Source organism: Myotis brandtii, unplaced genomic scaffold (assembly GCF_000412655.1).
Source record: "Myotis brandtii unplaced genomic scaffold, ASM41265v1 scaffold71, whole genome shotgun sequence".
NCBI lineage: Eukaryota > Metazoa > Chordata > Mammalia > Chiroptera > Vespertilionidae > Myotis > Myotis brandtii.
The window spans coordinates 1,638,084-1,646,379 of record NW_005370787.1 but is presented as its reverse complement, the minus strand read 5'-3'; the positions used below and the strand labels follow the sequence as shown (position 1 = coordinate 1,646,379).

Here is an 8,296-nt window from a genome sequence, read left to right as displayed (position 1 = left end):
CTGCTGCTGAAATCAACTCCTGCCCACCTAGAAGCTTAACAGATGGGGCGCAAAACACGAGAAAACTCGTGAGCGGTACGCAATGTGTTAACTCTGGTCCCAGAAATCCCATCTGAGACCAGTGCCCCTACTTCACTTTCTGGTCAGATCATTAGGACATTTTTTTCCAGACTCATAGGAAATCTTAAAGCTAGTTCCTACTGCAGTTTTTCTATATCCCACAGTAGTAGTCAGCATATTTTGACACATTCATTAACTTGCATTTCAAATTAAATTGAGAAAGCAAAGAGGGACTGACTTTACATTATAGGCATCAAAATTTTGCTGAGGAGGGAGGGGCATGGATTGAAAGGCACTGTGACCTGTGCTAACACATTGGGATCTGAATAGTTACTTTAGTCTGAGCCAAGTGCTCACTGTCTGAGCTACAAGAGTCTATATTTGCCCTGGAACTCACCGTGCTTGGAATTTGGAACCAAACTAAGTCAGAAATTTCAGAAAAGAAGCTACTCCAGCAAGATCTACATTGTGTTTCTCTTTGAAAATTCAGAGGTAAGGATGACTTAGCAAAAACGTTTTGATGAAAGAGGATTTTTGGGGGTAAGTGATCAGGACTTATTGATTTATAGTGCATTTATAGCTTCAAATCACTATCTTCTATAAAGTATCAACAGAAAGCCAAAACCATTCAAAGGAAACAAACCATGGCTCAATATCAAATATATAAGTGAGGATGTGAAGTAGAAACATGCTAAGATGTAGGCAAGACTATTTTGCAGATCTCATGAACTGCGAATTCTTTAACACCTGAACATAGGACTGAGTGGTCTTGTGTCACTAAAGGGGCCAAGGAGAGATCCTCAAGGTTGAGATTAACCTTGGACTAAGGACTAAGGGTGTGCTCTTGGTGGAGACTATGATATATCTTAAAACTGCCAAATCACCTCACTGAGAATTCTGATGCTATAAAAAGAAGAAAAAGGAAAAATGTCATCTATTGCAATCTATATAAAGATGAGTTTTGGTGAAAACTTTCCCCCCTTAAAAATATTTTGTAATTAATTTTTTTTATGTGTTGAAAATTTGTAAAAATTATTTGTTCAAAAAGTATGTCGCACCCTCAAATATGCACTTTTAAGTGAAGAAATTGTTATTGCTAGCAGTTTATTTAAAACTTGGGATCCTTTTTAAATAAAAATATATAATTTTAGAAGTTATTTCATAAAGCCATATGGTATTGACATTTTTAAAGTAGAGTATTTTTGAATTTTTTTTTTCTGAGAGTTATTCTGGAAGTGTGTTATAAACTAAGAGAATCTGTTTAGATAGTCTTTATTTTTCTTCTTAAAAATTTGTATGATTCCAAACCATTATTTAAGATTAAATTGAGACATTTAATCTGCACAGTTTATCCTCTGCCAAAAGAATAGTTTAAATATTTCTTTTATATACTTGTTTATCTGATCTGCCAGTAAAAAAGTGTATAATCGACAAAAGAAAAAAATAAACAGTAACACTTTAAAATCTAATTTTGAGGCATAATTCACCAATTAGGGCCACAAGAGTGAAACCTGATTCCTCCTGTTGTTTGGAAAAGACCCTGTACAATCCTCCCTTAGGAAGATTCAAAGGGGTGGGGTCTTTGCCTTTTACCACCCCTTCAGGACAGCCCCGCAAGTGCCAAGACTTTACAAGAAGGCAATTTGAGGGAGTGTGTGGAGGGGTTTATGGGAATATTGGTTGCAATAAGGGCCCCAAAGAGAGTGAACACATGGGATCCCACCTGAGAATTGAGTCAAATCCTAGAATGTCCAGAAGGAGACGGTGGAGGTGGTGGGAGAGGCCTAAAGTGTAGAGAAGAGAGTGGGAGAGACTGATCCTTGGTCCCAGAGCTAAGGCACCAAGGGACAAAGATTTCCTGTGCATGGGGAAGTTTGCTGTTCTGAGAGAGAATCTAGGTGCACAAACTTTGTGTGGATCAAGAGGGGGATGTGGAATGTAGCCTGGTAGGGTCGTGTAATGCACCTGGTACACCAGCCCAGTCATTAGTACCTCTGTCTGGTTCCCAGGAGGTTATATTGACCTGGAAAGTGAAGTGCGGCACTGCCTGAAAGCACAAGGCAACCACCTCCTGAGTGACTTCAGCACAGTGCTAATGCCCCGACAGAGTGCTAATGCCCCTACAGAAGAACAGTTCTCTCAAACCGTGAGTGAGTTTCTCCTGGAACTGCTGTCTTATCTACAATCAATACTTTGATGGGATGCTGCCTGCTATCTGTACACCTTTTCTCAAGGAAGTACCCAACAAAAGTCAACAACAACAAAAAATCTCGCCTGGCCAGACTAGTTTGTTTATCCCCCCCTTGGCAACAGGCTAGACCTCAACACAACACCCCTGAGAGACAGCAGCTGACTCCTTCACCACAGGGAGAGGTCCAAGGCCACTCATGAGCACGCGTGATGCTGCTCAGCAAAACCCACCGAAGCTTGGAGAAGGTAGGGTTCCATTGATCTTACACGTGGGACGGGGCCAGAGACCGTTACCAGGTTTCCATCACCTACCATAATCCTAAGCCAATGTGGCTAGAAAAACAGCTAAGTGTGCCTCTACTCTTTTCTCTCTCTTAGTTTGGCATCCACAGTTCGGTGACAGCAGTGACCCCAGCTTTTGGTACTGGAGGAACAGCTCTGGGAAGTGAGCAAGGAATATACTTCCAAAGTAGATCCTGGCATTGGGCATTTGATTAACTCTAAACTCCAGGACACACATAAGAATCCCAGCTGTGGGGACAAGACCGTGTGGTTAACTTGCTAGAAGGTATAGCTATATTTATTTTGGACTCAACAATTCATACTACGAGGAGAATATTGGACATTCCCTTCACTGTTGTAGGCATCTTACCACCAAACTGGAGGCAATTCTTGACAAATCACCACCCACCACCACCATCTTCCGCCCCCTCTCAACTTCTGAACTGGTCTCCTAATAACTGAGATTCTACAGCAGTCTTCTTTGACACATTTTTCCCTTCTCCCTTAACTTAATGAAGTAAGTAGTTTGTTTATTTCCCCTTGGCAAATCTTTACATCCAATTCCTTTCCCATCCCCTGGCCACCACTGTATTTTAGGCTTTTCAGTTGGATTTAACTATCAGTCTACATACCAACCTCCATGTTAGGTGTTAGAGATAAAAGGAAATCCAAGATTTAGGCCTTCTGATCACACTGTCATTGTGTTTTGGGCAACACATAAAGCTGTGGAAAACTGCATTGTTTTGGTAAAATTGACTCTGAATGTGTTGCCTGAAAAGTTTTTGTTTGTGCTTGGTCTGGCTTTATTTTTTCTACAATCAATACTTTGATGGGATGCTGCCTGCTATCTGTACACCTTTTCTCAAGGAAGTACCCAACAAAAGTCAACAACAACAAAAAATCTCGCCTGGCCAGCATGTCTCAGTGGTTGAACATCAACCTATGAACCAGGAGGTCACGGTTCAATTCCCGGTCAGAGTACGTGCCCGGGTTGAGGCCTCAAACCCCAGTGTGGGGCATGTAGGAGGCAGCCGGTCAATGATTCTCTCTCATCATTGATGGTTCTGTCTCTCTCTCCCTCTTTCTTCCTCTCTGAAATCAATAAATACATATATTTTAAAAATCTCTATACAGTCATGTGTGATGACCCATGTCCCATATGGTTCAGGGTTCGGGCTCTGGAGAAGGGCCGTGTGCAAATAAGAGACAAGACTCCACTTGTGCTCAGGCCTTGCCATCCTTTTATTCAGTTTAGGATACACCTATCGCCCTTAGGCAGGCAATTTCAGTAATAGACAGACTATCTTATCAGTAAGGATTTACATGACTATCTGGTCGGGAAATTGCTTCAGCTACCATTGTCTTGACTAAACAGTTGGTGCATCGCTCTGACCTTTGCCAGGGCTCAAGGTTCACCAGAGTTCCCGGCTCCTTGTCCACACCTCTCTGCTAGTGAAGACAATGGGCAGCTTCCCACAGTCATGCACTGCTTAATGTTCTGAGAAATGGGTTTTTAGGGGATTCCGTCATTTTAGGAACATCATAGAATGCAATTTCACAAACTTTGATGGTTTAGCCACTACTGTAATTATATGTGCTGTATTTTTATATGACTGGCAGCCTGTAGGTTTGTTTACACCAGCATCACCACAAATGTGCCAGTAATTAGGGTGTAAAAGTTGGCTTCTCTTTTTGTAAAGCAATTGCCTGACTTAACCTTTTAAACTTTTTTATTGAATTTATTGGGGTGATATTAGTTAATAAAATTATATAGATTTCAAGTGTACAATTCTATAATACATCATCTGTATATTGTATTATGTGTTCACCAAGTCAAGTATCCTTCCGTATCATTTATTTTCCTCTTTACCCTCTTCTTCCTCTTCCTACCCCTCTTTCCCTCTGGTAATCTTCACACTGTTGTCTATGTCTATGAGTTATTGTTGTTGTTTTTGTTTAATTCCTTCACCTTTTTCACCCAGTCCCTCAACCTCCCTCCCCTCTGGTAGCTGTCAGTCTGTTCTCTGTATCTATGAGTCTGTTTCTATTTTGTTTCTTTGTTTATTTTGTTCATTAGATTCCACATGTAAGTGAAATTATATGGTACTTGTCTTTCTTTGACTGGCTTATTTCACTTAGCATAAGACTTTCTGGGTCCATCCAAATTGTAGCAAATGGTAAGATTTCCTTCTTTTTTACAGCCAAGGAGTATTCTGCTGTGTAGGTGTACCACAGCTTTTTTATCCCCTCATATACTGATAGGCACTTCAGCTGCTTACTAATCTTGGTTATTGTAAATAATGCAGCAATAAACATAGAGATGCATATATTCTTGCAAATTAGTGTTTTGATTTTTTTCAGATATATTCCCAGAAGTGGTATCACTGGGTCATAAGGCAGTTTCATTTTTAATTTTTTTGAGGAATCACTATACTATTTTTCACAGTGGATGCCCCAATCTTTATTCCCACCAACAGTGCATAAGGGCTCCCCTTACTCTTGACTAAACAGTTGGTGCATCGCTCTGACCTTTGCCAAGGTTCAAGGTTCACCAGTGTTCCGGGCTCCTTGTCCACACCTTTTTAATTTGCATTTCTCTGATGATTAGTGATGTTGAGCATCTTTTTATGTGTATATTGGTCATCTGTATGTCCTCTTTGGAGAAGTATCTATTCAGGTCCTTTGCCAATTTTAAATTGGATTGTTTGTTTTTTAGTATTTCGTTTTATAAGCTCTTTGTAAATGTTGGATATTAACCCCTTATCAGGTATATCAGGGAATATGTTCTCCCATTCAGTGAGTTGTCTTGTCATTTTATTGATGAAACTATTCCTTTTCAGATTTAATCCTCTATTTTCTCTTCCCTGCTTCTCTACCTCCATCTCTATAATGGGGGAAAGCTACCTTCATTCAGTGACTCACACGGGAATGCTGGTTTTGGTCATAAGCAAGGTTTCTACAACTTCACTGATGGAGGTGTTCCCCGTGAACAGAATGATTTTCCATATTATCTCTCCTCAGCTACAGCCAAACAGATGGCTCTATACTTTTAGGCTCAACTAAAGCATGCTGTGAGCGTAAACCCAAGGAGCTTATCCGTAATAATCCTGTGCAAATCCACTAACCATATTCACTCCATATACTTCATTGATTTGAAGTGAGTGATTGTTTTAGATCCTTTTAGTTATGTCTTGCTTTTTTTTTTTAGTTAAAGTTTAAAAATGTGTAAAGTGGCAAAACAAAACAAATGTAACAAAAGATATGTTTGGATGTAAATAAGTTTAAAATTAGTAATTAACTTTCATCATGATAAATTCTAGAAAACACAGCAAAGGGGTCACTGAAACTGCTGGTAAACATGCTGAGAAATTCAACTCCTGCCTCAACTGGACATTTATTCTAGACTAAGTATGTATACATGTAGGCAGCCAGTAGTTTATAGCACATTTTAATATTTTCAGAGAACAGTTAAGTGATCCAATCCTTAAAGATACAGCATTCCCCCCTCCCCCCCCTTTTTTTTTTGCCCAGGAATCTGTTTTGGAAGCCAATTCAATGATTACTACTGGGACATGGAATTTTGATATCCATTTGGTATTGATTTACACCAGTATTTTTAAGGATGCCAACAAGAAAGTCCAGAATTTCAGGCAGCCAAAATTCCACAACAGACAACTGTCTTTTATTTTATAGCTTATGAATTTGGGGCTTAATATGATTTTCCACTAACAAGTTCTGTACCCCCTCCAGAGTGCTAAAGCCAGTGTGTAGATCAGCAAAGTAACACAGAACATATGAGGCAAGTTAATATTAAACTTGAAGGAAAACTATACAAATTATATTGTTTATTTAGGAAAAAAAGCACTCTAGTTGAAAAGGACTGACATATGATTTATTGTGAACACTTAACCAGCATGTTTACATTTTTGCTCTTAACCCCACTTGCAGCATTTGTTTGGTGGTGGGGTGGCGTTGGTTACAGTATTAATAAAGTCATGAATTAAAAATCCACTAGATATTGGTAAGGAATGGCTCTAAATACTTTTTGTCTTCTGTTTTTATTAAATGTCTAAAAAATGCAGAATCTTGTCAGGACTCTTTTATATGCTTCAAAAATATTGAGGATGCCAGAGAACTTTTCTTTTCCTTTTTTTTTAAAACTATTTTTTAAAAATATATTTGTTGATTTCAGAGAGGAAGAGAGGAGAGAGAGATAGAAACATGAATGATGAGAGAGAATCATTGATCGGCTGTCTGCATCATGCACCCCACTGGGGATCTAGCCACAACCCAGGCATGTGTCCTGACTGGGAATCGAACTGTGACCTCCTGGTTCATAGAACGCTCAACGAATCATTGATCAGCTGCCTTGTGCATGCACCCCACTGGGGATCTAGCCACAACCCAGGCATGTGTCCTGACTGGGAATCGAACTGTGACCTCCTGGTTCATAGGTCAACGCTCAACCACTGAGCCACATTGGCAGGGCGATGTGCAAGAACTTTTAGTTTAATGTAATCCTTTTCTGGAGGAGGCATCCTTTCAAAGAGGTGCCTGCATCAGTGATGGCTATCTCACAGCCAGGACCAGATGAAGAGCCAGACCACCTCCCCAATGAGGCTCCTTTGCTTTAGAGATGTTGTTTGATTTCATAACTGACCATTGGCTACTTGCTTTTTTTCTCTCTCTCTTCCTACGCTTTAAATTCCCACTTATGTTTTAAATTCACCAATAAGGAGTAAGCCTGAAAACCATAGGCCCCAACCCTAGACCCCAATTAAAGCAGAATGCCAGGTCCAGGCCTGTTCTCTCTCCTTCTCCCTGTCTCCCCGCTCCATACCTTCCTCCCTAAGACTTCACTGTGTGTCCCCTGACATGCTTTGTATACTTTAGGGCCTATAAGGAGTAAACTCTTTTTTCCTTCAACATTTCCTAATGATTATTCCTCAAGGGTAATCGTAATAAGAACCACAAGGGTTGGTCCAGTTGTACTATTGGTTTATTTTTTTGTTAATCCTCACCTGAGGATATTTTCCCATGATATTTAGAGAGAGTGGAAGGGAGGGGGAGAGACTGAGAGAGAGAAACATCATTATGAGAGAGGAACATTGATTGGTGCCTCCCACACGGGTCCTGACCAGGGCCTGGGATTGAGCCTGCAACTGCATTAGCTGCCCTTGACCGGAATCAAACCCGGGACCCTTCAGTCCACACTCTATCCACTGAGCCAAACTGGCTAAGGCATACAATTGGTTTAGAAAGGAGAGATGTCTGTGGGAAGCTCACTAGGGATCAGGTGAGTCCCCCAGGAATTTCTAGCAGAGAGCATTACTATGAATAGACTGAGAATAGCACAAAACAATTCTGTGTTGTGCTAAGACCTGACCAGGGCTACATCATCACTAGGTGACAGAAATTTTTCAGCTCCATTATAATCTTATGGGACCACCATTGTAGGTGCAGTCTGTCGTTGACCAAAACGTTGTTATGCGGCACATGACTGTACTAGTGGCTCACTCACTTTAACTCAGGTAATGATCTAAGTGCTTAACAAAAATTAGCTCATGTTATAAATATAGCTCCCAAACCTTTGAGGTAATTACTATGATTGTTTTCATCATACAGACAAGAATATTGAGGCACAAAGTGCCGGAAGCCAGTCCACCCTTGCTGCTTGACAAAGTCGCTGCAGGGAAGAAACATCTGCACAGCATATGTTTCAAGGGACCTGGCGTATATGGCATATGTTTGCTCCCCCTCTTAG

General features: G+C 40.5%; 1 long non-coding RNA gene across 1 annotated transcript; it reads left to right on the top strand.

Annotated features, from left to right (window-relative positions):
- Positions 1-415: 415 nt before the first annotated feature.
- Positions 416-3,421, top strand: LOC102257578. Its single transcript, XR_314500.2, has 3 exons — positions 416-552; positions 2,374-2,496; positions 2,629-3,421. It is a non-coding gene; the product is annotated as an uncharacterized LOC102257578 (long non-coding RNA).
- Positions 3,422-8,296: the final 4,875 nt, after the last annotated feature.